At 38.2% G+C, this 14,003-nt stretch overlaps 1 protein-coding gene across 4 annotated transcripts in view; it reads left to right on the forward strand.

The window, feature by feature from the left end:
* CDK14 (cyclin dependent kinase 14) overlaps positions 1 to 14,003 on the forward strand; it is a 329,549-nt gene that overhangs the window by 121,129 nt on the left and 194,417 nt on the right. The gene's annotated exons all lie outside the window — the stretch shown is intronic.

Raw genomic sequence — 14,003 nt, forward strand, 5'->3', positions numbered from 1 at the left:
GCTTGTAGCAGCAGTTCACAAGTAAAATTCAAGTGATAGGTATTGATGTGTGTCTGTATGCCACTGTCTCTCAGCCTTCCTTGCACAAATAAGCACATAGCTGTATAAATGCCAAAGAAAAGATTTTGGAGCAATGCATATTCTCTATTCAAAGTCTGATTAAACAGGCTTTGGTCAAGGTATTAGATTAGATGTGGGATTAGATGGACTTCCCATTCTAACAAACGTGGATGGGGCACTTTTATGCCTGGCTTGTTGCAAGAGGATAGATGTCTTTCTAAAAATATGCTCAGTAAAAATTTATGAGCTTGAAAATTGCTGCTTCTATTGAGGAGGTCAAACTAAATAACCTGTAAGAGTATGTGCCTGTGGATAATGGGTTTGCAACTTTCTTAAAGCCTTTCTGTCAGATTTCTGGCCAGTGGTCCAAGAGGTTTATGAGTTGCATTAATAACCTTCCCATCTCCCCATGAGCTCACGCGTTTATGTCCTTCATCCTTTTCTATGGCTGTGGACAGAAATTAGAATGTCACATTCAATTCATTTCTTTGAATGCAAATAACTCCCAATCAGAGTTCAAGAGTGTGAAGCAACTTCTAACCTCATTGAGGGTAGTAGGAAACCTATGGACCTTAAAAAACAAACAACCCCCACAAAAAAACTGGCTATTAGGGACTTTTTTTCCCTCCCTCCCTACCTTCCTTCCTCCCTCTGTTCCTTTCTCCAAAACAAACTTCTGTTATATTGTTGCTGGTAAGTCAGGTTCTTCTGTGCAGTTTAAAAGTCCAATCTTTCAGTTCCACAAACAAATTTGAGATATAATTATTGCAACTTCAGATTATTTGACCTTAAAAAGGAGTAAGATGACATCCAGCCTTTTACTTGCTAATGGATGTCAACTAACTGAATTAAAAAAATCATGAAGGCACGATACGAAGTGGTATGCAACTTTTAACAAGTTTTGTGACATTTTCAAGTCTTAATTGGCTTTCTTTTAGACAGATTGATTAAGACTATGTATGTATTTAGGGTAAGGGATTTGGAGCTTCCTTTATCGTTGTCATTTAGCTCTAATTATTATTATTATTTTAAATAAAGTTATTAAAAGCTTGAGGTTTAAATTAAAGAAAAAAAAGTGGTCTTAATTAAATGAGTAACATCTTGGATAATAGATATGCTCCTAAAAAGAGAAACTATAGTTTTGAGCCTTCAGTATCACAATGTGAGCTTTTATTCCTCCCCCCCACACACCTTTTTTTTTTTTTTAATTTGAAATTATACCTGTTTAGTAAAAGTATTTTCAGATGTACCTAGGAGATTGCCATAATCTCTGTTTTTTAGGATTTTAGGTTTCAAAATACTCCTGATTCTAAGCATAATATGGCTTGTCATGAATAGGAATTAGTTCTTTTTGTACATTCCTCTGAAGCTGTCACCAAAAAGGTGTTGATTTTTTTTTCCTCAGTGTTTCATATGCCCGAGTTCTCTGCAGAATATGCTGTTTTTATGGCTGACTAAAGTGCATAAAATTAAAGTAGTTCAGTTTCTCATTCATTTGTTTGATTACAGAGGCCATTAACCTTGTAAAATCAGTGACAGAACTACAAATCAACATCTCTGAGAATTATGTAAACAAGTTTATAAAAGTTCCTTGAATTAATTGAAAGCCAAACTATACCAAAGAACAAGGTTTTATTAACAGTACTTGTTAAAGCCCAACAAAATATTGGAAATAAACCCTTAGATAATGACACACTTTCTCATGGTACTGACACCACCAGTTACTATGATGTGTAGCACTCACTGTGAAGATAAGGTTAAAGATACCTTTAAGGTATGGGTTCCCAGCCGTAATTTCTTCTCAAATAAGTGAGAAGAAATTCTCTTTCTTCTTAACATTTGCAGGTAGCTTATCACAGTCACACAGAGCTTTGGGAAAGAAATGTGTTTTATTGCTTCAGACCAGGTTTGTTTATCTGTGGAGATCTTGCCTGTTTGTTTCAAATGTTATCGAGTTGTCACATATAAGCATCCTAGCCAGCTGGGGGAGAGGCATTTTGATGGGCCTGCTGAAGCCTGTGATCTGTCATCACGGGGTTGCTGAGCTCTAATTAGATATAAATGAGTGGTGTTCCCATGCCTGTTCCATCGACTGATCTTTCCTTTTTCTGTTGGGGAATATTTTTGTTCTGCTTTCAGGGGGCTGGTCCTACTTGAAATATTGAACCGAGGTGGGAATTTAGGGAGGATGTTTAGCATTGCAAGTGTTAGCACTTTGGCTGCCACTGTTTTAATGTGCATGTCTGAACTGGAATGTGCTCTTAGACTTTGGATGTAATCAGTTCTTGATTTTTAGCCAAAACTTTCTGGCATGTGTTGGAAGAGGGCTTTGGTATTCATCATTTAGTAAGTTCCTTCAGAGATGCGGTTTATTGTTAAGAAGTGCCTGAAGTAGCATACACACTAATTAGCCATGCTGATAAAGAAATTAATTAGCATCTATTGGTACTTGTTTCTATCCTAATTCCTGTGATTTTTTTTCAGATTAGACTGTGTTCCCTTGACAGAGAGACTTGGCCCCGAAAATTTGGTGGCTTTGTTGAAGTTATTCTTTGATTTACTCACAGGAGGTGATGAGCAGCAAATCCCTAGCAAAGAGCTGCAAGGACTCAGTAATGCTTGAGCTGTGTTTTCCTGCATATTAAGGTGTTCTCACTGTAGCTGTGTAGGCTAAGAATGTGTTTGACCTTGTGTGGTATCTCAAAATACTATTCCAAATAAACTTGCTTCAAGAGGAAGCTTAGAGCAACATGTATTCCAGAGACTTCCAAAGTTTCAGAAACTGCTTCAGTATTGCTGGACCTTGGTCTTACATGCGTAATATTTTACTTAGACCAGAAACACTCAAATTCTGTTGTGCCATTTTACAGCATTGAGGAATTTCGTGTCTGTGTTGAATAGACTTTTTGGACTCGGTGAGATGATCAGGGTCTTGTCTTAAACCATGCTATACTGATAGATTTGTAAGAAGATGCTCAGGTCCAATTTTGGCTATATATTGCTAGACTGGATGACCTAGTTCAATTTGTGTTTGATCAAATTGGATTAGAAGTTAAAATTTCATTTCTTTCTCACTTGAATTTTGTAAATAAAGGGGAGCTCATCAGTTATAGTTATGCCTATTGATTCAGTCACACAAGCTATTAGTATTTTATTTGCTTTAGTCCTTCTAACTGAAAATGGAGTTACAGAAGAATGCAGTGGTCTAAGCATATTGTAGTTCTTCTAGATTCAGCTGCTCACTAAGATACACTACTTGCTTTCTGTTCTGCTTCTTCTTGGGGACAAAAACCTTCATGCCTCATGTTTTTGGTTAGCAGGTCACTTTTGTGTTCAGCCACAATAGCAACTAAGAAAAATTAAGAGACCCATAAAGAACTGTTTTTATCTCAGGAAACATGTACTCTGTGGGATGATGGACCTAGACCTAATCACTAGGTTTTTGATTTGTTTTCTTCTTCTGAGTTTGTGGATGGAACTTCAGCCAGATTCACAAGGAGACTTTTCAAGTGACATATTTCATTGCAAAAGTGTCAAAAAATCCACCCACTTTTTTTTTGTTCTTTACTGATATTGACAGAGTTAAAAACTCTGCATGCATTATCCATACATTTTTTTTCAAGTTTTCCCACCAGTCTTCACTTTACCCTCCTTGGTCCCCTCTCTGCTGTGCTGTAGCAGCCTGGAAGAGGATGGCTGCCTCATTGCAATGCCTAGCGCTGTCCACAGCTGGGCAGTGATAGAGAGGAGAACTAGGAGAAAAATGATGTCAAAAGCTTGTGGTTAAGAATTGACGGTGGTATGAAAATTGCAGGAAGAGAAAGATTACTGTTAAAACAATAAGTCTGGAAGAATGCAAATTATAGAAGCCATTAAAAGAAGCACTGGGTGTAAATTGGAGGATGGAAGGAGTCAGTGACCTCATCCAGGAGCCTGTGGGATTGTGTTGGGGATTCTGCTTGGACAGGGGCAGCAATTCCCAGCCTTTTTGTCAGCAGTGATAGAGTGAGAGGGGAGTAAAAATGAAGCAAGGGACTTGGAAACATGTTCATCCAAGAACAGGTTTGTGTTTGTTATTTTGGGGGAACTGTCAAATAAGTTTTATTGCTAACATGGTCCCCTCTATAGCTGACATTTGATTCCAGACTTGTTGGCCCAAAATTCTTTTGCTTCTGCCAAATGTCTGAATGTTTAAGTGTGCTCAGGGAGGATGGATTCTTCGGGAGATTTTAGCAGTTAAAGTGCAGCTTTGAAGTAGAATTTTCCACTGACCAGATACAAACTTTGACAGACTGGACAGATTTTCAAGAAACAAGAAAAAAGCATGTCTTTGACCTGAATTGTAACTTTTGAAGGCCGCCTTTCAGTGCATGAGATCTGAGAACTGTTTGAAGAAAAGGTCACCATCATTAAAGAGTGCTTTTGTTCTCAAGTCCTTTCTTGGAAAAGACTGACCTGTTTTGACTGGAACAAACACTGTTAGACACAAACTGTAAAAGATCAGGACATTTGATTAAAGTTTGGCAAAGTAATAGTGTTGTTTTACAGGTACTGGTACTTTAAGAGGCAGTGCTATCAGTTTTGCTACTGTTGTCGTTAATTACTATGATTCTATAAAAAGAATCTTATCTGGAAAAGCAAACAGTAAATTGCCATAATTATAATTGATGCATGACACAACAGGATGGGAGAACTGAGTACGTTTTCAAGAGGGCTGGGAAGCGATGTTTTATATCTGCATGTAGTAGACAGACAAGCTGTTGGTTGTTGAGTTGGCCTTTTAAAAAAGATATATAATTTCTTACCACCTGTGGTGTTAATGGGTTACTCTGGCAGATTTAATATATTTTCTCACATTTCTTGGGTGTGTTTTAATTATGTGGTTGCTCAGAATGACTTCCAATATGGATTTGGACCTATAGTTTGGTTGGTATCATGCATTCATGTAAGTAAATCAGAATCTATACTTGAAAATTATGGGAATGTTTTTGGCAAAAGTAGGAGGGTAGGAATGTCTAGCTTACCTCAGCTAGGTCTTGTTAGCATCACTTAACTTTCTCATCACCCTGTCACTATCAGCTGTGGCTGTCAGCTTTATGAAGCTGAGACATTCCTTCAGCCCTTCTTTTCTGTTCTAACACTTCTCTTGCTTCCTCTGAGGGCCAGCTGCTTTTTAAAGTAACATACAGTGCTTACCAGCTTTTGCTTAAAGGGATTTTTTGTCCTTTGAAAAGCTGAACATTGTCCACAAGGTTTTAAATGTAAGTTTGCAAAATTTGCAGTCTTCCTGGTTTAGATTCAGTTGTATTCCAGGGTGAATAAAACAAAAGTCCCGTGGGTCTGTTTATGGTTTTCTGTTTCTTCCCAATTGCTTATACTTTAAATTCAATTAAAATTGATGATAGATGCTGTCAATTGCAAGAGTAAATGACAATTAAGGTGAGAGAGAATATCCAGAACAAAGACTGAAGGAGGACAGCACATCAGTTCTTTGTAAGCTGATAGGTCCTTTATATGTGAAAAGAATGCTTAAGTTGTATTTTCAGATGATATGATTCCTAAGTTGATGACCACCAGTGTTGGCACCAAAGTGCTTTGCTGTTGGTGGTACAGCATCCTAGTAGTTTCTGTAGTAGTTGTTGATACAGCCTTGGTGTGCTCTATTTCTTGTCCTTAAAAATATTTTTAAATGTTCCAGATATTATTCATATTGTAATTATGCTTAAAAGTCACATAGTTCATTATTTTGAGTTGCTTTTTATTGTAAGTTATGCTGACTGGATTTCATTCACTATATTAGGAAATCCTTGTTCCTGTCCTCTACCCACTCTATGTCGTTCTCCTTTCAGTTGCAGAACAGTATGCCTTATCTTCACTGTGATTGATTTTGTTTGTTAAAATATTTGTAAAAATAAGTATTTGCTAGCTTCTTACCAAGTCTGCCTTTCTTTAATCTTTAAAACATCCCACAAGAGACAAAGTAATGCCATGTTTGTTCCAGTGTAATTTTCCAGCTGTAAGTGAAGAGGCACGTTGAGCCTCACCCACCCAGAAAAACAAAATTGACACGATCCTTTAAAGTCTTCTGTCTCACGCTCTTTTCGAAAAATGGCAAGACATATGCCACTAGCCTTTTTTTCCTGCAGCCTGAAGTGTATGCTGACAAAAATAATTCTTTCTTCTTTTTGTGCTGTGTTTTTGCTGGAGAAAATGCCCCACTGAGGAATATAGCAAAAGCTTTTTTTTTTTTTTTTTTTTTTTAACAAGTAGTTTATAGATAAATTATGCTGATGGGCAACTGGGTTTCACTTTAATGCAATTAAATACTTTATTAGGACTCTTTCCTATCTTCTATGTACACACACACACACACAAAATCATTCATTGCGGGTATATACAGTTAAGTGATTTCTTGTACTCTTCATTGGGAAGAGTGAGTAACAAAGCACACAACACTGACTTCAGCAATGCAAGAATTTCAGTACTGGTACTCAGTTAGTTGGAATGTGTAATACTAAAATTGCAGGTGTATCGTACAGCAGCAGGTCTTTATAACAACTACAGAGTCAATCATTCAGAAGTTGTAGGAATTAAGTTTATCTGTGAAAACTTAATTTGGTCCCTCTCCCTCTGTTTGTAGACCACTATTCTTTAATTACACAATAGTATCATATTTGCTCCTGCTGTGTGATCTCTGCCTGTGTCAGATGATGAATGATTAATTTAATTGTGTTCTTGATGGGTGGCTCTAGCTATATGCACCTACTGTGCATTACTAAAACACAGATGGTTTTGTGATTTTCTAGACCACTTATCACTGTGCTCTGACTAGTTAGCAAATATATTTGTTCATCTTCCCAGCACCCTATTTGTTGAGAGTTCTTTTAAATGGTGATTTTGAGATGTTCACTGACTTTCAAAGTACTTGCACAGCATTGCATAATATCAGCATACAGAGTTGCTTGGCATTCTGTAGTAACTGCCTGTGCTTCTTGGTACTGATAATCATGAAGATCTGAAGTTGACATATCCTAAAAATAAGGACCACGGTGATGGGCTCAGCTTCAGTGTGATGCTCAGCCAAAGGTGGAGGTAAAGGTAAAGGTCAGGATGATTTTGTTCTGACTAGATCAGTATAGACTTTTAAGCTTCTCTAGTGGATGGACAAGGTCCTACAGAGAACACCGAACCTTCCACTGAAGCTGGACTTGTTGCTGGATCAACTTAATGCTTGATCCTGTATGTGGGAGGAAAAAATAAATAAAAGAAAAAAAGAAAAGGAGCTGAGAACAATTAGCGGTTTTAGGTGACCTTGTTTGAGCAGGGGGTTTGGACCAGATGACCTCCAGAGGTCTCTTCCAACCTCCAACCATGCTGTGATTCTGTACACAAATCAGTCACTGCAGGATAAATTAGGCTGTGAACTTAAAGTTGTCAAAGTGCAAGATTAAATACAAGATAGCTAATGAAGCAGCTGTCTGCTGAAAGCTCCTGCTCTAGCTTATCTCCTGGTAGCCAGCATGCAGAAGCCACAATATATGTATTTTTTCTTAGCTTGGCATGGCTTATTTTAATTCAGATTTCTGTTTATGTAATTTTCTAACCATTTGAAAAAGCAAGTGGAAATCCATATTCCATTTTGTGATGTTGCGTCTATACTCCCTTTTCATATAGCATTTTTGAAAGCTATAGATCTTGTACAGACGTGTCCTGTTTGAACTGAAACAACAGCTGGTAGCTGTGATAGGTTGATGCTATCTGTTGCGTGAAATTAGATGGAAATGAAGAAAACTGTCGGGTGTTTTCATTGATTCCTGCTGAAAACTGCAGGTTGGTGATCTATGGGAATCTTGAGTTCTGATATGGGCTTAGGGGATAATATGTGCTAGTGTCTGCACAGTCTTGTTTACTTCCCCCTAAGCACTGATACTCATCCATCCCATGCTCTGTGTTCTGTAAATTTTCTGTCCTATGTACACACTTTCCCTTTCATTTGCCTGCACAGGCTGTTCAGTTGTCCTCTGGCTTTTGCTTCTCTGTACACTGCAGTCCTAGCTTCCACTGTGGATTACAACCCTTCATGCAGCCTCCCCTTTCTGTCTTCCTTGTGCCTTTCACTCTGCTGGTTCTCAGTTCCAGTGTCATTGCTGAGTCTCCTGGCTGTGTGTCCCAGTATCACCCCCTGCCATTCACAGTCCATCTCTGAGTCCAGGTAGCCTGTCTTCTCTCCCTTAACGATCTCAAGTGTCTTTTCCAAAATCTATATACTATACTATATCAATCAATACTGAAGTGTTGATTTTTGTATGAAATCTGTCTGAAATTCAACAAAATACCAAGGCTAATAACAATGGCTTCTAATAAAACAGTGATAGTTTTATTAGTAGGTTATGCTTCTAGACCAGTCATGGTACGTGTGTACAAAAAGGCAATGGACACTTGCTCTCCCATGCTTGCCTACATTGTGGCATTATTTTCTGTATACACTTACATAATTTTGGTTTACACAGTTTCCTTCTCTTGAATACTGAAATGGACAGTGAAGGCAAGATATGACTGGCTCTGCCAAGATATGAGTAGTATATTACAGTCTTTTTCCATAGTCTGGCTTTAATTGGGTAATGTCTCATTATTTTTAACCTCCATCTGCACTTGTGTCTAAAGAACATCGGGAATAATATACAATGCGTAAATTTATATCTAGAAAATAATGAAAGAGACGTTCATTTCATATGGCAGCAGTCTTCTGTGTATCTGTTAGAATAATATTTTGTAGTGCTTTTCTGAGTTTATTTGATCAGCCTTTCCAATACATTGCTACAGGTCAATAGGCAAAGAGGCTTCATCACATTTGTGACGTGCCTTTTGCTTAGGGGACTACAGCTGTATTGAGAAGAACCTCTAAAGGTGTCTCTGTTATTATACATGCTCTTTTTCTGTATTTCTTGTTTAAATATTATACTGCACTTTCAAGTAGGAGCAGCAAGTTGAAATTTCACAAATAAAATGTACTAGGATAAAAGTTCAGCCCACTCATGTGTCAGACTGAATTTCAGCCTGAGGAGGTTGATGCAGCTAATGTGATCCAAGTAGACCAAACTGTCTTTATTTATTTATTTTTTTAACTTAATGAAAACTAGAAGCAGGGAATAAGGGACATTTGTTAAATCTGGCAGAGACTATCATAAGGTTGGAATTGGCTATAAAAAGAGTAATTCACCTAAGCCTACATCATAACCAGTTGGAAAGATTTGTTGCTTATTTTCTTGCTCTTCCTGTAGCTCACAGGTTCTTTTGAAATTTGTTCTTCCTAGAAATCTTTCAAAGAATTCTGATCTGTGCATCTTTATTGCGTCGTGCTCACATGGAAGCTGTCTAATTCTGTGCATTTCTTGGTGTGCAGCTCTGAAATGAATTACTTGGGATTACAACTAATGATCACTTTACAGAATATATCCTGTGGTGAGCAGATGGGTAGTCTGTGGTCAGTGTGGTCTTAGCTGAGATGTACAGTTTCACTCAATTGAATTTTGTCATATCATGGTTGTAGGAAAATACATCTATTTGCTCTTAGTAAATTATTTCAGATGGGTGAACTGGAAAATAGCAAAGCATAGATTTGGGGACTGCATTTCTGAAGACGAAAATTCAGCAGTTATTACTGCAAAACGAGCAAAGACTGCCAAATTCCTGTCCTTGTGCTATAATTTAAAGTAACTTTTTGCACACAAAATGTCCCTCTATGGGGGAAGTGGATGAGTAGCATAAGGGACATTGTGCTTGTAGGCCACATTAAAAAAAAAAAAATGTTGTAAAAGATGTGTAGATGGAAACATAAGTTACTGGGAAGGGAAGCAAACTTCTGTAGTTTGTGCAGTAAGGCACATTTGGGTATATTTGTTCTGAAGACTTGATGAGCAAAAAGCTACAAATGTTTTCTCACTAAAAATGTTTTTCCAGGAGAGCTCAGAATTAAGAGACTGAACCCAACTGTTTATGAGAAGAAGTTGGCACTCTGTCAGAGAGCACCGTTGTGTCTGCAGAATGTGACAAGCCACAGAATTTTGCAGATATCTTGTTTGGCTCTGAAACACAACGAACTATTTGCTCTCACAAATTTGTATTATTGACTAGAACCTGTATGATATGGTGCTTCAGAAATTAAACAGGGCAGGAAAGACGCCGCAGTTATGTAAACAATATTAGATAGGTGCAAACTGCCATGATGTGCTGTCTTCAAGAGTAAAACTCTCCTAATGGGAAATGTCCCCCTAGAATAATAATGAGGCTAGTGAGAAAGGGTGAGCAGTGTGTGTGAGGAGTAGCATGGGAGTTGGCCAAGATGGTGAGCGCTGCTGCATGGTAGCCCCATAGGACACCGCAACTACTATATACTGAGCAAAGCAGGCATTTTCATGGTTATACGTTTTGGAAGAATAGTGTGAGTATCACAGCCTCTTGATATAATAGGTAATCTGACAGAATATCAGCAGCATTTGTACATGAAGGTAAATATGAGCAGCATGAGAGTTGAGCTCTTCTGTTAATGCTGACTGCTGAGAAAAGTTTTAAGGCCATTGAAATACCAGACAATGTGGAAATATTGAGAGATTCTTTTATCTAAAGCTACAGTGGAGACTTGTGATTTTTCACAGAGCAAGAACGAGATGATAGCCAGGAATTGGAAGACTGAATAAATTGTGGTAGGATGATCCAAATTTTGTTATTAACGTTCAAGATCACCGTACTCCCCATGTCTGAAAGTACCATCTTTGTTAGTGCTGCTGGTGACGTGTCCTTCCTGCATGTGGCTTGGGAGTTGTTAGTAATAGCTACTTCTGTTGATTGTACATACAGCTTTGAAATGTTACATTATGGGCATGCTGGAGTAGCATTTTCAAAAAGAGCTGTTCTGATCCTTGCCTGCACTCCAAACCTTGTAGAGGTAAGTCAGCACTAATCTAAAAGCTGCAAAGTTTTGTTAATGGAGTGCCAGGCTTGAGCTGATGCTAACCCCTGCAGGGAGCAAAGCACTGATTTACTGATGCTACTCAGGTTTTGGGTAAGAGTTGGCTGCTGTCCATCTGGATTGGCTTGCTCGTGGAGGGAGCATACTTTAGGATCCAGATCATCTGGGAACAGCAAAAAGCTCCTTGACCAACACAGGCAATAAGGCAGCGTGCCAGGAGTTCATAATAGATGAGAGCATCCCCTTGTTGGAGGATAAATCAGTGATGGTTATTCAGGCAAATACAATGTGTTTCCTTTAGGTATGCAAATGCAGTTATTAGCCCTTGATGGAGAAGTGCTGAATGTTGGTACTTTTAGCGGCTCAGGTCATGAACTTCTGTACAAGTTTCAGAAACAATCATCTTGGATGTCATTAATTATTGAAGTATGTCGCTAATTACGCTGCCCTGTTCATTATTGCCTGAATTTACTGTAAGAGAATGTACAAAAAGGTGTGACAGAAGAAGAACCTGTCCATTCAAAGGCATACAATATTTTGTCCAAAGCTTTAAAGTTTTAAAAAAGCTTTTTAGCATCATGTGCTACTGTGCTTCCTCAAAACTCTTTGGGGAAATGAATTAAAAATGTTGCCATCTGTTTATCTTACATTTAATACAGAGGGTAGAAGATGAATGCCAGCAGTATCGAAGCAGCATTATATAATTCTGTTTTTAAGAATATGAGCTAAGGATACAGAGCGTACTAGCATATTGTTCCCACATTTGTGATTTGTAATGCTTCTCCACCAGTGTTTTACTCTTTCTATCTTAAAAGTAAACATCTTCGTGTGAAATCTGTGGGTGATAACCACTGGATTGAGCTGCCTTTCTGTGGGAGAATGTTTTGTTCCAGCAGTAACGTCAGGCACAGCAGCACCTGAATTCTCATGCAGCTCCAGTGGCAGCTGCACTGGTAGCTTCAAAGTTGATGTCAGATTTGTCTCAAAGTGATGCCGATAGATTCCCTGGACTGCTTTTCATTCTCTTCAGTGTGACTTTCTGGGCTTTGTTTTTGGATTAGTGGAGTTTATCCAAAGTTCTATCCACTTCCAGCAAAAAGTTGCCCAATCAAGTATTAGACATTTGTTCTGAAATAGGGGGGTTCTGAAAAGAACACCACAGCATCTTCAGATCATATTCCATTTTGTTTTTAAAGTATTCCAAGGAAAAAGACAGGAAAAAACAGGTTTCTTATTTCAGATGGATTTCTTTTATTCTTTATTCTTTTTCCTTTTTTAAGCAACAAGTCAGCATTTTCACGAAGACAGGTGATCTTACCGGTAGTAATCCTGATAGATGTGCACATGGGGAAAATTCTGTTGCTGCCACTAGTTACACCTGACTTGTCACAGTGAAAATTTACAGTGAAATTGCTATTGCTATCACATTATAAAATTAGTGCCATTAAGAAGATTTTGCTTTCTGCACTGTATTATTTACTGTATTTTGCTTGGACTAAGGGAGAAGTCAGAAATCTCAACCTGCAGGTGGTGTTTGGTAGTTCTTGTGGTATATAGCAGATATTGAATACTGAGGCTATAAAACGACAGAATTGGTTATTAGAGAAGATAAATAAGAGGCAAAATAGGGGGAGGGGACTGAATAGGAAAGAATATTTGCAAAGGCCTCAGGGTAGGCTGCTTTCAATGTACTGTTTAAGCTTTAATGACCCATATACAGATCTTAGTAACATAATAATGGCCAGCTAGAGGAATTAGAGGCCCGAGGTGATGGAGCGGGAAAAGCTGACAGAAGTCATAAATACTATTATGGTATGGTTTGACAGGCTCTGCTAGGACACAGCTTTGTATATAGCAATCTATCTGCACGTAGGGTCATTTGACAACAAGATTTGAAGAAAGAATTGGTAAAAGCTCAGTTACTGTAAGTGAACTCTGCTCAGGGTTCCCCCTGATTAAAAGTCTTCATTTCTGATAGAGGGTTTCTTTTGGAATAATTGCTCTAATTATCTGTATCCATACCTCTTTCAGTAGCATTTTTTCACAGTTGTCATTAAAAATATATATAAATAAATCCAAATCTCTTGAGCTTTTGCTCCAAGAAAATCTCCAAATCCTGATGTGAGGATCATGTGAAAATTGCACGTCTTTTTCTTGGGGGGAAGAGGGGGAGCTTCTACTGTATTTGTGGAATGCTAATAATGACTAAGGATGTACTGATCAAATGTTTAAAAATGACAATAATAATTGCAATAGGAAATTTACAACTCAGTAGCATCATATTCAGAGCACAGGAAAGATTCCTGTGTGCTGAGCTGTGGGGTGCAGCCCTAAGCGAGCTCATTTGAAGCATTTCTGCTCACATCTTCAGCCAGGCTGAAGAGTTGCCTCATTCCTGGTCATGGAGCTCACTTGCAGGTTAGGAAATCTGTGATCAGGATATTGCTTTGAATCTGCTGTGTGCTTTTTTTGATTTTTTTATTTTTCTCTTTCCCTTTGCTAACTACTTTCTGCCTAGTGTAAACTCCCTTTGGATTTTTGCTTGTAGAGAAACACTGATCAAGTCAGATTTGTGTTGCCCTTGTGTTGCTTCCTCAAGTGGTATCAGCTTGTCAGATCTTTTAAAAAATTTTATGAGATATGATATGTACTTACCCTAATTCAAAGATAGATAACCCCTGGGGTTACCCTCAGTCTGATGGAGCACCTTCAATAGGATAGCAAAGGGTAATTGTGTTGTGGTAGCTCCTTAACTTCCATTTTGCACATTAGTGGAGAGAGACACGCTGTCTTAGAGGTTGGGGGTGCCATTTGGTATTCATTATTTTCTTTGACAAAAGAAGAAGGGTTACAGAAGAAAGTTCCATGTTACTCACTTCGGATATATGCCACTCATTTGCATGTCTTTGTATCTATTATTTGCTGTTGTGACTGATAGTCCTGCTCAGATGTATGCAGGAGGTGACAAGGCACC

This window comes from Oxyura jamaicensis, chromosome 2 (genome assembly GCF_011077185.1).
Source record: "Oxyura jamaicensis isolate SHBP4307 breed ruddy duck chromosome 2, BPBGC_Ojam_1.0, whole genome shotgun sequence".
Lineage (NCBI taxonomy): Eukaryota > Metazoa > Chordata > Aves > Anseriformes > Anatidae > Oxyura > Oxyura jamaicensis.